Raw genomic sequence first — 18,164 nt, 5'->3', positions numbered from 1 at the left:
CGTTATTAAAGTGACTTAAGCATAAGATAATAACAGAGAGTAGCAGCAGCGTGAAAGGGGAGGGGGGGGGGGGGCAATGCAAGTAGTCTGGGTAGCCATTTGATTAAATATTCAGAAGTCTTATGGCTTGGAGGTAGAAGCTGTTTTAGAAGCCTCTTGGACCTAGACTTGGCACTCTGGTACCGCTTGCTGTGCAGTAGCAGAGATAACAGTCTATGACTAGGGTGGCTGGAGTCTTGCCAATTTTTAGGGCCTTCCTCTGACTGATGTGACCGATGTGGTGTACTCCTCAATGCCATCGGAAGAATCCTAGAACATATTCCAGTCTGTGCTAGCAAAACAGTCCGTAGCTTAGCATCTGCTTCATCTGACCACTTTTTTTTATTGACGGAGTCACTGGTGCTTCCTGCTTTAGTTTTTGCTTGTAAGCAGGAATCAGGAGGATGGAATTATAAATAATTTGCAGAGAGAGAAGCTAGTGTGGAAAGAGCGTCTTCCACTTTGGAAGATGAAGTATTTTCCCGAATGTGAGTATAATGTTTCAGTCATTTCTTAGTCTTACAGTAAGTTGGAAGAAGAGGATGAGTAGGACCCTCAGCCAGCCCCAAGACCAGCCCATCAGCAGCTAGCCCCAGGGCCAGCCCATCAGCAACCAGCTCATCAGCAGCTTGCAGGAGGAGAAATATCAACGACAACAGAAAATGATTGCCCATGGAATGAGCCTCCCCACATGGCTGCCAATGTTTTACAACACTGGGCCCAACAATACAGTTGATGAGCAGCTTATGCCATTTTAGGAGCCGCTGCCATTTTAGGAGCCGCTGTCCCTTCAGGCAGTACATACCGTCTAAACCCACAAAATATAGAATCAAGATCTGGGCTGCTTGTGAAGCTGCTTCATCACATGCGTGGAACTTGCAAGTGTATACGGGGAAGCCAGATGGAGCCCCTGAGAAGAACCAAGAGATGTGGGTTGTCCTGGACGTGACATAGGGACTCCGTGGCACAAAATCACATACAATACATTTTTTACTTCGCACAAGATGGGACAAAAGCTCCTCAAGAGGAAGCTTACGATGGTAGGAACAGTACAATAAAACAAGCCAGAGCTCCCACCTCAGCTGTTGAATACACTGAACAGGCCTATCAATTCCTCTAAGTTTGTGTTTATGACCCTGGTGTTCTACGTGCCAAAGCAAGCCAAAAATGTGCTATTCATGAGTACGCTGCAAAGGGATGGAAGAAAATGTGGCCAGGAACAAACACAACACAGAAAACATAATGGATTACAGTGTCACAAAAGGAGTGGTGGACAATTTACACAAGCTGGTGAATGGCTACAACTGCAAAAAAAAAAAAGAACTCTACTCTGGCCACTTGTGATTTTCTTCAACATCTTGGACATCTCGACATACAAAACATTTGTCATCTGGATGGTTTGATTTGATCAAATTGATTTGATCAGATTTGATCTGAGGGAAGCTCCAGAGGAGACAGCTCTTTCTCTAGACCTCAAATCCAGAGGAGACAACATATCCCAAGGACCCTAGCTTCTGCAGCCATCTTGAAGAAGTTTCGGGAAGAGGATGGTGATGCCCCATCCGCCCGACCCACAGAACCAATAACTACAATACCGGAAGTAAGTATGAGTTATGTTGTTGCATAGGTGTGTGTCTGATTCTCCTACCTTGACCTGCTGTAAATATATATGTGAGTGAGTGAGACGTTAGTAAAATTCCTGAACTAAGTGTTTATCATTCGAGATTTCTGTAGCAACAACAAGAAGCACTACGATGTCTGTGGACCCAAGAAGGACAGGAAGACACAGTACACATGCATCGAGTGCAAGAAATACATATGCAACATACACATAGTAAAACTCTGTCCCTCATGCGGTGTGTAGACCGGTGTCACGATAAGAAGCGGACCAAAATGCAGCGTGGTATGTGTTCATGATGATATTTTAATTAAAGAAAGCATTGAACACTGAATACAAAACAATAAATGAATAACGACCGTGAAGCTATAAGAACTGTACTGACACAAACACTACACATAGACAATCACCCACAACCCACAATGACAAAACAGGCTACCTAAATATGGTTCCCAATCAGAGACAACGACTAACACCTGCCTCTGATTGAGAACCATATCAGGCCAAACACAGAAACAGACAAACTAGACATAGAATGCCCACTCAGATCACACCCTGACCAAACAAAACATACAAAGCAAACTATGGTCAGGGCGTGACAACCGGACTTAATTTGTATTTAAAGGGGCGCATTTATCATTTCCATAAAATACTGTATGTAAAATTTGTCCTTGCAATTTATTCAGTTCAAAGCAATGAACATCAATAGTGATGAAAACCTTGTTTCATTTATATTTGTTCAAGATTATCATGATGTTGTCATGACTTCCACCGAAGGTGGCTCCTCTTCCTGTTCGGGTGGCGCTCGGAGGTCATCGTAACAGGTCTACTAGCTGCCACTGATTCCCTTTTCCTTTTCCTGCGTCTGTATTGGTTTCACTTGTTTCTCTTTTGGGGTTTGGTTTAGGGCTATTTAAGCCTTTTATGCCCGCCTGCTTTTGTGCGGGCTTGTTCTCTGTTCTGTTTGTGGATGGTTGTGTTTGGTTTATTTTGGACTGTTTGGTATTCTGTCTGTCATTATTTTCGTCTGTTGTTGTTGGCGTGACCTTACCGGAATAAATACGTTTTTCCCTAAACCTCTGCTCTCTGCGCCTGACTCCCCACCCACCACTCCTAGCTACGTGACAGATGTATTCCACCCATGACATGATTTTTTTAAATAAAAAAATGAATAACGCCTTTATTGAATATTGGGATCTATCAGAGTTAAATGGCAAATATTAACCATGTATGCTGTGTATTTTGCTTGTAACTGATGTCAGTCAACATTTAAGTATTAAGTATTTTTACGTAAATTGTTATGACTGGATAATGCTGTGGATCCATCGGACCCGCAAACATTGGGTGAATAACAAAAACAAACACCACACAAGGGTTAAGATTCATTCACAGATAAAACTTTGACTGTTCTGTTATGACTGCTCTTTTAATGTTTGTGTTCAATCGGTCCTATCTGCATCACAATAAAACAAAATAGGCCTATTTCTCTTTTTTGGTTTGACCATTAAAGAAGAATAGCTGGTACAGAGAATATTCAGGGCCTCAACTGAACTTCAGTATATGCCCTTTGGAATAAGCTGTTCCAAGAAATACATAACGGTCAATCCGAGTTATAAGAGTGGAACAGTGGCAACATTTACATGTTCAATAAAGCTGATATCATCCTTATTAGCCCCAATGAAGTGCTGCTGTAGGCATGGATGGGCAATTCCTTAATGGACTATAGAAAGACTAGATTAGCTCATTGACTGCCAGTATTGGATCTCCTGAGTGAAATTAGCCAGCCTGCCTGTCTGGATAAGAGTGAGGGAATGCTTAGGAGAGGAGAAAGAGATCTCTCACTGGCTGTTGGTCAGACTGCGGTCAGCTCTCTTGGGGACTCTGATGATAGAAGTTTACCTTGCTACCTTTTATGTGGCCCTGTAAAATCAATTGGGCTACAATCACAAAATCCAGACATTTGAATATACACTACCGTTCAAAAGTTTGGGGTCACTTAGAAATGTCTTTTTTTTTGTCCATTAAAATAACATCAAACTGATCAGAAATACACTGTAGACATAGTTAATGTTGTAAATGACTATTGTAGCTGGAAACGGCAGATTTTTTTAGATTGAATATTTACATAGGCATACAGAGAGAGGCCCATTATCAGCAACCATCCCCCCCCCCCCCCCCCCCCCCCCCGGTTTCCAATGGCACGTTGTGTTGGCTAATCAAAGTTCATCATTTTAAAAGGCAAATTGATCATAAGAAAACCTTTTTGCAATTATGTTAGCACAGCTGAAAACTGTTGTTCTGATTAAAGAAGCAATAAACCTGGCCTTCATTAGACTAGTTGAGTATCTGGCACATCAATATTTGTGGGTTCGAGTACAGGCTCAAAACGGCCAGAAACAAAGCACTTTCTTCTGAAACTCGTCAGTCTATTCTTGTTCTGAGAAATTAAGTCTATTCCATGCGACAAATTGCCAAGAAACTGAAGATCTCGTACAACGCTGTGTACTACTCCCTTCACATAACAGAGCAAACTGGCTACTCAACTGGCAGCTTCATTAAATAGTACACGCAAAACACCCGTCTCAACATCAAGAGTGAAGTGACGACTCCGGGATCCTGGCCTTCTAGGCAGAGTTCCTCTGTCCAGTGTCTGTGTTCTTTTGCCCATCTTAATCTTTTCTTTTTATTGGCCAGTCTGATATATGTCATTTTCTTTGCAACTCTGCACCAGGTCGGGGTTTTTTAGTCTCCAAATATCCCCTATTTCTAATGTGTCCAAAATATTTGTGATTTCCTTAGGGGCACGTTGATGATAGTTTGTAGAGTGATTTCCTTTGCGGTCCATTGAGGAACTTAACACTGTGTTATAGTCTCCTACCATAATGATTTGATCATTTGTTGCCTGTAAGTTCAATAAATTGGTAAAGTTGTTTTCGAAGAAGAATGGATCATCCTGATTTGGACAATATACAGGTGAAGTTGGAAGTTTACATACACTTTAGCCAAATACATTTAAATTCAGTTTTTCACAATTCCTGACATTTAATCCTAGTAAAAAGTCCCTGGTTTAGGTCAGTTAGGATCACAACTTTATTTTAAGAATGTGAAATGTCAGAATAATAGTAGAGAGAATGATTTATTTCAGCTTTTATTTCTTTCATCACATTCAAAGTGGGTCAGAAGTTTACATACAGTCAATTAGTATTCGGTAGCATTTCCTTTCAATTGTTTAACTTGGGTCAAACGTTTCAGGTAGCCTTCCACAAGCTTCCCACAATAAGTTGGGTGAATTTTGGCCCATTCCTCCTGACAGAGCTGGTGTAACTGAGTCAGATTTGTAGGCTTCCTTGCTCGCACACGCTTTTTCAGTTCTGCCCACAAATGTTCTAGATTATTGAGGTCAGGGCTTTGTGATGGCCACTCCAATACCTTGACTTTGTTATCCAGTTCTCTGCTGCCAATGACTGGAACGAACTACAAAAATCTCTGAAACTGGAAACACTTATCTCCCTCACTAGCTTTAAGCACCAACTGTCAGAGCAGCTCACAGATTACTGCACCTGTACATAGTCCACCTATAATTTAGCCCAAACAACTATCTCTTTCCCTACTGTATTTCATTTATTTATTTATTTTGCTCCTTTGCACCCCATTATTTTTATTTCTACTTTGCACATTCTCCCATTGCAAATCTACCTTTCCAGTGTTTTACTTGCTATATTGTATTTACTTTGCCACCATGGCCTTTTTGCCTTTACCTCCCTTATCTCACCTCATTTGCTCACATCGTATATAGACTTGTTTATACTGTATTATTGACTGTATGTTTGTTTTACTCCATGTGTAACTCTGTGTCGTTGTATGTGTCGAACTGCTTTGCTTTATCTTGGCCAGGTCGCAATTGTAAATGAGAACTTGTTCTCAACTTGCCTACCTGGTTAAATAAAGGTGAAATAAAAATAAATTTAAAAAAATCATTAAGCCATTTTGCCACAACTTTGGAAGTATGCTTGGGGTCATTGTCCATTTGGAAGACCTATTTGCGACCAAGCTTAAACTGATGTCTTGAGATGTTGCTTCAATATATCCACATAATTGTTCTTCCTCATGATGCCATCTATTTTGTGAAGTGCACCAGTCCCTCCTGCAGCAAAGCACCCCCACAACATGATGCTGCCATCCCCGTGCTCCACGGTTGGGATGGTGTTCTTCAGCTTGCAAGCCTCCCACTTTTTCCTCCAAACATAACGATGGTCATTATGGCCAAACAGTTCTATTTTGTTTCGTCAGACCGGAGGACATTTATCCAAAAAGTACGATCTTTGTCCCAATGTGTAGTTGCAAACCGTAGTCTGGCTTTTTTATGGCGGTTTTGGAGCAGTGGCTTCCTCTTTGCTGAGCGGCCTTTCAGGTTATGTCGATATGGGACTCGATTTACTGTGTATATAGATACTTTTGTACCCGTTTCCTCCAGCATCTTCACTTGGTCCTTTGCTGTTGTTCTGGGATTGATTTGCACTTTTTACACCAAAGAAAGCGTCTCCTTCCTGAGCGGTATGATGGCTGTGTGGTCCCATGGTGTTTATACTTGCGTACTATTGTTTGTACAGATGAACGTGGTACCTTCGGGCATTTGGAAATTGCTCCCAAGGATGAACCAGTCAGGATGACTGATTCCTTAAGGTTTTCCCATGATGTCAAGCAAAGAGGCACTGAGTTTGAAGATAGTCCTTGAAATACATCCACAGGTATATCTCCAATTGACTCAAATGATGTCCATTAGCCTAACAGAAGCTTCTAAAGCCATGACATTATTTTACAAGCTGTTTAAAGGCACAGTCAATTTAGTGTGTGTAAACTTCGGACCCACTGGAATTGTGATACAGTGAATTATAAGTGAAATAATCTGTCCGTAAACAATTATTGGGAAAGTGACTTGTGTCATGCAAAAAGTAGATGTCCTAACCGACTTGCCAAAACTATAGTTTGTTAACAAAAAATATGTGGAGTGGTTGAAAAACAAGTTTTAATGACTCCATCCTAAGTGTATGTAAACTTTCGACTTCAACTGTCGATTAATGAGCCAAATCTCTTTTCGTCCACTTTCATATTCAAAATAATCAACCTTCATTGCGAATCATTCCTGACTATTTGCACATTCAGATAAAAAAAATGTGTTAATTAATATCATCAGACCTTTTAAGTTCCTTTGTCCATGACAGAAAATTATTTCACCACCCCATTCCTTTTTCCACACAACTTCATCTAAATTACTTTTCTTTTAGCTATGTATAGACTGATTTTCTTTTTTATAATCTGCTAAACCATTACAATTATAAATGACTATGCTTATTTCACCCCTTACCATAACTAGATACTATTCTCCGTCTAAATTGAACATAATTAGTGCTTGTTAAGTTACTGCCATCAGAGGTATTTTGACGGTTCAAACTAGAGCTTTCAAATGTCTGATATTTAGAATTCAAGAAATAGGTTCTCGCAATATGTTTTATTCCCTTGCCTGTTTGCCTGTGAGCCAATGCCACAGATGTTAGAAAATTGAGACAAGATATTATGTGTGTAGTAAATCTGAGTAGGTTGATGTGTATGATATTGGATGTGATTTAGTGAGAGTGTGTACAATGTCTGTATAAGAGAAAGACGATAATGTGTGATGAACAAATAAATAATAACTCCGTCAATTTGTATGGGTGAGTGTCTATGTGTGTAACATGTATTGCGTCTAGCCTTAATATTCAAGATGATAATTGTAATCCATATCATATCACCGTCATAGTTGCATCATAATTACCTTTAACATCATTGAAAAACACATCCCAGCATTTCCATAGCAATTGACGTTTCACATGATCATGAAAGAGACCTTGCATTACTCTAGAGACGGCTTTACTACAGTACAAATATATTCCGTACAATATGTTATTATTCCCCAATGCCCCTATTCTGATATCTTCCCTTGCTTGTTTGAACATATATAAACGTGTAGACAAATACATAAAAAGATAGACAAACAATTAACACATTAAATTATAAGCAGTTCTCGACAATAGTGTAACGGCATTCCTCCTCCTCTTCTGAGGAGGAGTAGCGAGAAGGATCGGAGGACCAATGCGCAGCGTGGTAAGTGTCCATAACGTTTATATAAAGACAAACTGAACACTACAAAACATTAAACGTGAAACGAACGAAACCGAAACAGTACCGTATGGTAACAAACAAACACCCACAACTCAAAAGTGAAACCCAGGCTACCTAAGTATGATTCCCAATCAGAGACAACTAACGACACCTGCCTCTGATTGAGAACCATACTAGGCTGAACTCAAACCCCCAACATAGAAAAACACACATAGACTGCCCACCCCAACTCACGCCCTGACCATACTAAATAAAGACAAAACAAGGGAAATAAAGGTCAGAACGTGACAAATAGAGAGGGAGAGAAGAGAAGAGAAAGAGAAGAGAGCGAGATCAGGTGTGTGTGTGTGTGTGTGTGTGTGTGTGTGTGTGTGTGTGTGTGTGTGTGTTTCATCAGTCCATATGTGTAAGAGAGCATGCAATTGAGTATGTGTGTGTTCATATCCACTTTATAATGTTCAGATATTTTTACAGTTCCCATACTTTCTTTTGTTTGTATCCTGAAGTCCCTGTGGAATTTAGTACTGCCATGGTGTTATAGCACTATCTCGGAATAGCTATCCATCTATATAGAGTTTGTCCACAATGAGAAGGGCACACTTACCCTTCTCCCTTTGTTGCCTTTGTACCAGATACAGTCTCTTACAACGTTCGTTTATCTCCCTTGGAAATTGGTCATTGAGACCGAATATGGTCCCTTTAAGCTCCCTTCCCCTGCTTTGATCAGCCCCTTTTGCTTTTAGTGTTCAAATTATGCGATAATCGGTCGGGGACCCTTGGTCTCGTCACTCCGAGCTCCAAGTCTGTGTACTCTGTGGATAGCCACCTTGTTTACAGTCTCTATAGGAAGTTTCAAGGTGGATTGCATGAATTCTCTGATCACGCCCTCTGGATTATTGAATGCGTCTTCAGGAATCCCAGAAAAAAATGATTTTCACATATGCTAGTAGCGACTCCTTCATCACCCTGTTTTCCCTGAGTAGACAATCCATGTTGGAATTGTGGATTTTTATCTTGGCTGTGAGTGCCTTGTTTTCTCCTTGGAGCGTGAGAATTTCACTCTGGCTGAACTCCAAACTCCCCCTCAGCCCTGCTACCTCCTCACACAACTTTTCCAGTGTTGCATTCCAGCCAGAGCACTAGCCTCTACTTCAACAGTAAGTAAATTGTCCATGTCTGTAGATTAATCTGTTTTTCCGTGATGGTGTATGTTGTTCCTCCATAGCATAAATCTGTTGGTACTCGTAGATTTCCCTCAGGATGTCCTTAGTATCCAGGTTTGCTCTTTACTGCAACCAGTTGTTTTATGAAAATATAACAATGAGTCTTTCCCACAAAGACGACAGGTGTCTTTAGTACAGCCAGGTAGCACTCGAGGAATCCACTCAAAAAAGTGGAACACAAACTTGCAGTCCCAGCCGTAAGGGCTAACAGGGTTGTGGAATCCTTAGCAACAAAACTTTAGTTTAATTATTTTTTTAATATATATAACCAACAAACCGAGTGTAGAAAGTACAATGTTCTGTTGTAATGAAATTGTTGCCAGTACCACAGTTAAAGTCACCAACACTGTGGATAACATGAAAACAGCCTAACTAGCTCTGCTAGTGCAAGTAAAATGGTCAGAGTGGGGTGTTCTCTCATTGGTCTGGAAGCAAGCTAGCCAATGTTAGCCAGTTAGCTTGGGTACCTGACTGCCGTTTTGAGGTCAGAACATTTCGATCAACCCTACTCCTCAGCCAGAGCGCCCAGTGTACGCTCTCAACGCTCCGAGAGCGAAACGCTCTGAATTTATGAACGGACAATCTGACAGCACAGTTACAGTCACCAACACTCTGGATGACATAACAGCCTAACCAGCTCTGCTATGGCGAGTAATGTTCAGTGAGCTGTTATCTAGTTTGTGTCCGGAAGTAGCTAGCAAGTTAGCTTGGGTGCTTGACTGCTGTAGTTAGTACAGAATGCTCGTATCAACCCTTAAAGAGATGGGTGGGGTTATAGCTCAAGAGGGTGTGAACAATGCTAAATGGGTGTAGACATAGAAGGGCTCTCCAGTAGTAGTACCAAAACATTCAAAAGCCATTTTCTCAAAAGTGAGTTGATAAGTTTATCAACCTTCAAAGCAGAATTACGTTCCCATTGTTCCTCAGCTGTAGTGTATGATATACAATTTTGTAGCTCTGTGGCTCTAGTTGTATCCAATGTATAAAAAAAAAACGCCATTTCAAATGTTGCTACTTAAGACCGAATTGAGCCAGTCGTTCACATATATTTAACAATCCAATCAGCTGTAAAAGCACCAGATACAATTTTTGCCAAATGCTTTTTAATTATGTTTTTGATGTAGGGGAATAGTTTTTGGTGCCCTTATAGTACTGCTGATGTGTTGTTTATGATGTACTCTTGCATCTACAACCAGCCATATGGCTTATCTGGTACCCAGAACAAGCATTTGCTCAGATTCAAACAGGACTCAAAACAAAGACACAAAGGCTTTATTGACTTGGAATGTTTAAACATTTACAAGCATGTTTTGGCTTTCAGCTATGTGTACTGTGAAAGTATGGTTATCAGGTTGTCCATATGGAGATATCACACATGACATTCATTTGTAACCATTGCCAAATTCATAAGTTCTCATTTGCATTTCCAATCAAAAGCAATATGAAAACATGGGGAAATATCCATGAAGGGTAATTGCTGCTACAGAGAACTGTTTGAATAGCTGCAGGGAAGAAAATCATTAAACTTATTGCTTTATGCTCAGTGCATGCATTGGGAAACAGCAGACTGAACTGTGCAGAGATTAAGTACTATTTGCATTATAACTGTGTATGCTAGAGAAACATACTGCATGTGACTGTATTGCATCCTCTTTAACCAAAGCCTTAAAAAAGCATAATTAAAATAAATAATACATACGTGTAAAATCACTAGAAACCAAGTTTGCACTGGAGAGAGCCTTAAAGTGTTATATTTCAACGTGAAAATATATTTTTATCCTTGGCAGAATCATACGTTTCCAAGGACCACTGCTACTTACAGATACAGTATCTTAATTTGAGCCAGTTTGCTACAACAGGAAAATAATCCTGCAGCAACAGGACATATGAATTATGTGGATTATAATTAATGGAAATGTTGGATGATACTTGATTTTCTAAGTGGAAATTACAAACTTCAGAAGCCTTTTTAAATCTCAAATACACTATCTGTTTAAAATGTCCTTCATTGCAGGAAAGTCCTCCTGCAAAAGGGTGATCAAATTAAGATCCTACATCTGTAGTTACTCCATTGTCAATCATAACAAAACAACTGATAAACCCTCTACTTACTATTATCAAGGTTACACACCCAGAGCTTGGAAAAGAGGGTCCTTGTGTACAGTACAATGTAATAATGTAAATGACAGTTCCTCAAGTCCAACCTTATGACATAGCATCAACCCTATTGCTTGGTACTGCTGTAAGGGGATGTGTGTACTGTACCTATACCCACGCAAAGCTTTATATTAGCACAAACCTCACCCACCAATCAACACATCAATTTACTTAGCCTCTACTGTATAAACAGCCAAAGTGAAAGCCACAGACACAGGGGGTTCAAGAGTGGTTTTGTGAGCGCACATTCGTGAATGAAAAATATGTAATTATATCTTGAACATTTATGTTTTAGCTGACAATTATATTATGCTATTGTAGTGGGGCAATATTTTATATTTATGCAGTAGTGTAAAGTACTTAAATAGAAAATACTTCAAAATACTACTTATGTAGTTTTTGGGGGTATCTGTACTTTACTATTCATATTTTTGACAACTTTTACTCTACTACATTTCTAAACAAAATGATGTACTTTTTACTCCATACATTTTCCCTGACACCAAAATTACTCGTTACAATTTCAATGCTTAGCAGCACAGGAATATTGTCAAATTCATGCACTTATCAAGAGTACATCCCTGGTCATCCATATTGCCTCTGATCTGGAGAACTCACTAAATACAAATGCTTTGTTTGTAAATGATGTCAGTGTGCCCCTGTACTAGACAATTGTGCCATCTGGTTTTCCTAATATAAGGAATTTGAAATAATTTTTACTTGTACTTTTACTTTTGATACTTAAGTATATTTTTGCAATTACATTTACTTCTGATTGTTAAGTATAATTAAAACCAAATACTTTTAGACTTTTACTCAAGTAGTATTTTACTGGGTGACTTTCACTTTTACTTGAGTCATTTTCTGTTAAAGTATCTTTAATTTTACTCAAGTATTTGTCACGACTTCTACCGAGGGTAACTCCTCTCCCTGTTCGGGCAGCGCTCGTCGCCAGGTTTACTAGCCGCCATCGATCCCTTTTTCCTTATCTGGTTGTTTTGTCTGTGTTCCTTTTCACACCTGGTTTCATTTGCGTTTATTTCTGTGTGTATATAGGGCACCTGTTGCCTGCCTGAGTTCGTGCGGGATTAAGCTTGTGTGTATTTGCGCTCGATTATCTTTGATGTTTGTTGATTTCATTATTACGCACGTGTATGTAAAGTGTCAGAACTGTGCTTGTTCCTCAGTTTCTGATTATCAAGAGCGTAGTTTTGGGATTTTCGTCTGTGCCATTTTTGTATTGGTGGACTATATGATTAAACACGCTTCACTGACATCCCTGCTCTCCTGCGCCTGACTCCTACACCTCTCACCGAGACGCACCTTATCACAGTATTACAATTGGGTACTTTTTTTATGATCTTATATAGATACCTCATATCCGACCCATAATAAGACTAAGCAATTAAGACTAAACCCATTAAATGAATTCTTATGCAAGAGACTATAGTTGAGTTACAGTAATAGAAAGGCAAAAGAAAGGTCTGAGAATATATTTGTAAATATAAGTATTTAATTACTTAGTCAAATGAATGCTAAATGTATACATGGCATGAGCTTAAGTTAACAAGCATTACAAGGCATTATTCTAGATATGATCAGAGAGAGAGAGAGAAAGAGAGATCCTGCAACCTAAGAGGTATGTATCAGACATCAGTTCATCATGCTCTGCTCACACCTACTGCGATGGTCCGAGCCTAAACCACACAAAACACTAGACAATATGGAACACAATTTTTTTTCTATTTCATCCTTGAATATACAAGATCTGAGGTCATCTGCCTTTGGCCTAAAGAGCAGGATCAAATCAAATGTATTTATATAGCCCTTCTTACATCAGCTGATATCTCAAAGTGCTGTACAAAAACCCAGCCTAAAACCCCAAACAGCAAGCAATGCAGGTGTAGAAGCACAGTGGCTTGGAAAAACTCCCTAGAAGGGCCAAAACCTAGGAAGAAAACTAGAGAGGAACCAGGCTATGAGGGGTGGCCAGTCCTCTTCTGGCTGTGCCGGGTGGAGATTATAACAGAACATGGCCAAGATGTTCTAATGTTCATAAATGACCAGCATGGTCAAATAATAATAATCACAGTAGTTGTAGCTTAAGCCCCACCCTATTCAACATATATATATCAACAAATTGGCGAGGGCACTAGATCAGTCAGCAGCACCTGCCCTCACCCTACTAGAATCAGAAGTCAAATTTATACTGTTTGCTGATGATCTGGTGCTTCTGTCCCCAACCAGCTTCTGTCAGACATGGGCCCTGACAGTAAATCTCAGTAAGAAAAAAAATGATGGTTTTGCAAAAAAAGGTCCAGTTCCCATGAACACAAATACAAATTCCATCTAGATGCCATTGCCCTAGAGCTCACAGAAAAACGATGCATTCCTCGGCCTAAACATCAGTGCCACAGGTAACTTCCACAAAGCTGTGAAGGCAAGAAAGGCCTTCTACGCCATCAAAAGGAACATAAAATTCGACATACCAATTAGGATCTGGCTAAAAATACTTGAATCAGTTATAGAACCCATTGCACTTTATGGTTATGAGGTCTGGTGTCCGGTCACAACCAAGAACTCAGAAAATTGGACAAACACCAAATTGAGGCTCTGCATGCAGAATTCTGCAAAAATATCTTCCGTGTACAAAACAAAACACCAAATAATGCATGTGGAGCAGAATTAGGCCGATACCCGCTAATTATAGAAATCCCAAAAAGAGCAGTTAAATTCTACAACCACCTAAAAGGAAGCAATTTCCAAACCTTCCATAACAAAGCCATTAAGTACAGAGAAATAAACATAGAGAAGAGCCCCCTAAGCAAGCTGGTCCTGGGGCTCTGTTCACAAACACAAACAGAACCAACAGAGCCCCAGGAGAGTAACACAATTAGATCCAACCAAATCATGAGATAACAAAAGATAATTACTTGAGACATTGGAAAGAATTAACCAAAAATCAGCAAAAACTAGAATGATATTTGGCCCTAAACAGAGAGTACACAGTGGCAGAATACGTGACCACTGTGACTGACCCAAAATGAAGGAAATCTTTGACTATGTACAAACTCTTGCTATTGAGAAAGGCCGCCGAAGGCAGACCTGGCTCTCAAGAGAAGACAGGCTATATGCACAATGCCCACAACATAAGGTGGAAACTGAGCTGCACTTCCTAACCTCCTGCCAAATGTATGGCGATATTAGAGACACATATTTCCCTCAGATTACACAGACTCAAAAACAAATCCAATTTTGATAAACCTCAAAATATTTTGGGTGAAATACCACAGTGTGCAATGTTTGAGACCTGTTGCCACAAGGGCAACCAGTGAAGAACTAACACCATTGTAAATACAACCTATATTTATGTTGATTTATTTTCCCTTATGACCTTTAGCTATTTGCAAATCATCACAACACTGTACATAGACATAATACGACATTTGAAATATCTTTATTATTTTGTAAGTGTCTTTTTATTTTTTTATTGTTAATTATCTATTTCACTTACTATAACAATGTAAACATACATTTCCCATGCAGAGATAGAGATAGACGCCCATAGCTCATGGGAGAAAGAAAGAAAGCAGTTCAGGAACAAAAAAAAGAGAACGAATCTAAGACTGTTTATAAGCATCTGAGTTGTTTGAATTAAAACACTGAGTTGTTGACCAATAGTATTACTGTACAGTTAACCTTCATTCAGATGTCAGTCCTACAGGATGCAACCTCTGCTTCTCAGTGGCGAGACAGTGGGTGTTGGACAGATAATACAGCGAACGTTGAATTCCTGAGAAGACAATAAAACCTTTTGCATAGAGTGTTGATAAAAATAGTCACTTTGGGGGCTGCCTTACATAATCCTCTCTTGAAAACATCTGATTCTGCTTCAGAAAGAAGTGGTAAAAACCGGATAGCCAGCGCTGTAGTCTATCAGGAATCAAGGTAAGACCCAGGTGCAGAAACGTCAAATTGACATTGGTTTAATATTCCAACAGAGGCAGGCAATAGACAGGTCAAGGCAGGCAGGGGTCCGTAAACCAGAGGTGGGGCAAAGGTACAGGTCAGGCAGGTGAGCAGGCAAGGGTCAAAACCAGGAGGGTGAGAAAAAGAGAGACTGGGAAAAGCAGGTGCTGATAGCAAAACAGGAGACAAAGGGCTGTGAGACATACGTTTGAGTCTGGACACATGAAAGGTGGGATGTATACGAAGGGTACGGGGCAACAGAAGACGAACAGCAGACGGGCTAATAATCTTGGAGATGGGAAATGGGCCGATAAACCGGGGGGAGAGTTTGCGGGATTACACCCGGAGGTGCAGATCCCGGGTGGATAGCCATACCTTCTGCCCGAGATGAACACAGGGAGCCGGGGTCCAATGGTGATCTGCTTGTCGTCGAATACCAGGAGGCGGTCTTGAGGAGGACCAACCGGGCTTTCCTCCAGGTATGATGACAGCAGCAGACAAACATCTAGGCAGAAGGTACGCCGACCTCTTCCTCCTGCTTGAGGAAGAGAGCGGGTGGCTGATACCCCAGGGAACACTCAAATGGAGATAGGCCTGTGGCAGAGCAGGGAAGGGTGTTGCCGGGGTACTCGACCCACACCAGCTGCTAGCTCAGGGAGGTGGGGTTGGCGGAGACCAGGCAGCGCAGAGTAGTCTCAAGATCCTCAAGCGTCAGGCACAAACATCCGATTACGCTGGGACAGGACCGTCCCCACTCCGACATCAGAAGCATCAGCTTCCACCAAGAACTGACAGGAAGGGTCCGGATGAACCAACATGGGAGCTGTGGTGAAGAGGTGTTTGAGTTCCTGGAACGCCCGGTCAGCAGTTGGAACTCACGTGAACGAGACCTTGGGCGAGGTGAGTGCAGACAGGGGTGAAGCCAGGATGCTGTAACCCCGGATAAAGCAGCGATAGAAGTTGGCAAACCCCAGGAAGCTGTAACTGCACCCTGGAAATAGGCTGGGGCCAATCCACCACACCTTCCTAGGATTTGCACACTCCCTGCAGCGGTGATGAAACCCAGAAAAGGGATGGTGTAACGTTGGAACTCGCACTTCTCTGCTTTCACAAACAGCTGGTTCTCCAGGAGGCATTGGAGAACCTGTCGGATGTGGAGCACATGTTCTTGAGTGGAACGGGAGAAGATGAGGATGTCATCTAGGTAGACAAAGATGAACCGGTTCAACATGTCGCGGAGAACATCATTGACCAGAGCCTGGAACACAGCAAGTTGGTAAGGCCAAATGGCATGACCAGAGACTCGTAGTGACCGCTGGCTGTGTTGAAGGCGGTCTTCCACTCTCCCCTTCCCGTATCCGCACCAGGTGGTAGGTGTTCTGTAGATCCACCATGGAAAACACGGTGACCCCCTGAATCGGCTCGAAGGCCGAGGAGATGTGTGGTAGCGGGTAGCGGTTCTTCACCGTTATGTCATTGAGACCCCGGTAGTCGATATATGGGCGCAGGGTCTTGTCCTTCTTCTCAACTAAGAAGAACTCTGAGACAGCAGGAGAAAATGAAGCATGCTAGGGAGAAGAGAGAAGGTCAATCCCGCAGTCATAAGGTCGGTGAGGCAGGACAAAAGTGGCCCGGGCCTTGCTGAACACCTCTCAGAGGTCCAGGTACTCTGCGAGAATGGCGGAGAGGTCTGGGGCACCTTCCAGGAAGATGTCCCAGGGCAGGTTGTGCAGACTTCAGGCAATGTGCGTGGCAAAACGGGCTCCAGCCCATGGTGGCACCAGTAGACCAGTTAATGGGGGGATTGGGTCGCTGGAGCCAGGAGAATCCAAATACAACGGGTACTAGATGAGCGGGAGCTGGATAGCCTCGCTGTGGTTCCCTGACACACGTAGGTTGATGGGAACGGTGTTGTGGGTGATTTGGCCTATAGAGCGCCCGTCCAGCTCTCTAACGTCCATGGAAATGGAGAGGGGCTGAGTGGGGATGTTCAGCTCAGACTCCAGGGTAGCGTCCAAAAAGCTCTCATCGGCCCCAGAGTCGATGAGAACCCGGAGAGATTTGGACTGGTCTCCCCACATTAGAATAGCATGAAAAGGGGTGCATGCAAGGGAAGCAGGAACGTTCTCCATATGGCCCACCAGAGTACACGCTCCTACTGGTGAGCCTGTAGGATAAGAGAACATGAAATGACCAAGAGTCCCGCAATACAGACAGCTCTTTGTGTTGATCCTGTATTGCCAATCCACTGGCGACAGCCCAGCTCTGCCTGGTGGCATAGGCTCAGGAAGCGGTGACTCATCCGTTTTCGGCAGCCCTCAGGACAGGTCGGGAAGCCACGGATTCTCTCAGCAACGAGACCGTCGGAAGCTTCCGGGATGACTCGGAGGCAAGGTGGGATCCCTGGGCGTGCAGGCAAAATCCAATTTCCTCTCCCTCTGTCGTTCCCGTAATCGCCCATCGATACGGATGGTCAAAGCGGGAATTGAGCGCCGTAGGTAACTTCCGGGCTGCAAGCTTGTCCTTGACCTCCTCCAAGATGCCGTGCAGGAACATATTTAACAGTGCCTCTTGATTCCAAGCACTCGCCGCTGCCAGAGTGCGTAAATCCACCGCATAGTCAGCCACAGTGCGGGAGTCTCGCCCTGAGAACGGGGCATCAAAAACCTTCCTCACTTCTCCCACAAACCCCTCAAATCTACAGCCATGTTGTTCCCACATGGCAGTAGCCCAGTTGAGAGCCCTCCCGGACATCAGCGTGATGAGGTAGGCTTTCTTGTAGCGATCCGAGGGGAAGGAGGAGGGCTGAAGCTCGAAGACGAGGGCACACTGACCGGTGCTCTGCTCTCCATTGAAACGTTCTGGAGGTACGTCTGGAGGTACGTCGAGGTAAGCGGAGCTCCCAAGAATGTGGAGTGACCGATGAAACGGTGCTGCTAGCAGCTGAGTTGCTGAGGAGCTGTGAGGTTACCACCATGGTAGGCGGCCTCCCAGAAAAC

This window comes from Oncorhynchus mykiss, chromosome 3, assembly GCF_057628025.1.
Source record: "Oncorhynchus mykiss isolate SJ-2025 chromosome 3, ASM5762802v1, whole genome shotgun sequence".
In the NCBI taxonomy this organism is placed as follows: domain Eukaryota; kingdom Metazoa; phylum Chordata; class Actinopteri; order Salmoniformes; family Salmonidae; genus Oncorhynchus; species Oncorhynchus mykiss.
The sequence above is the reverse complement of the archived record's forward strand: the minus strand, read 5'-3'. Positions refer to the sequence as shown.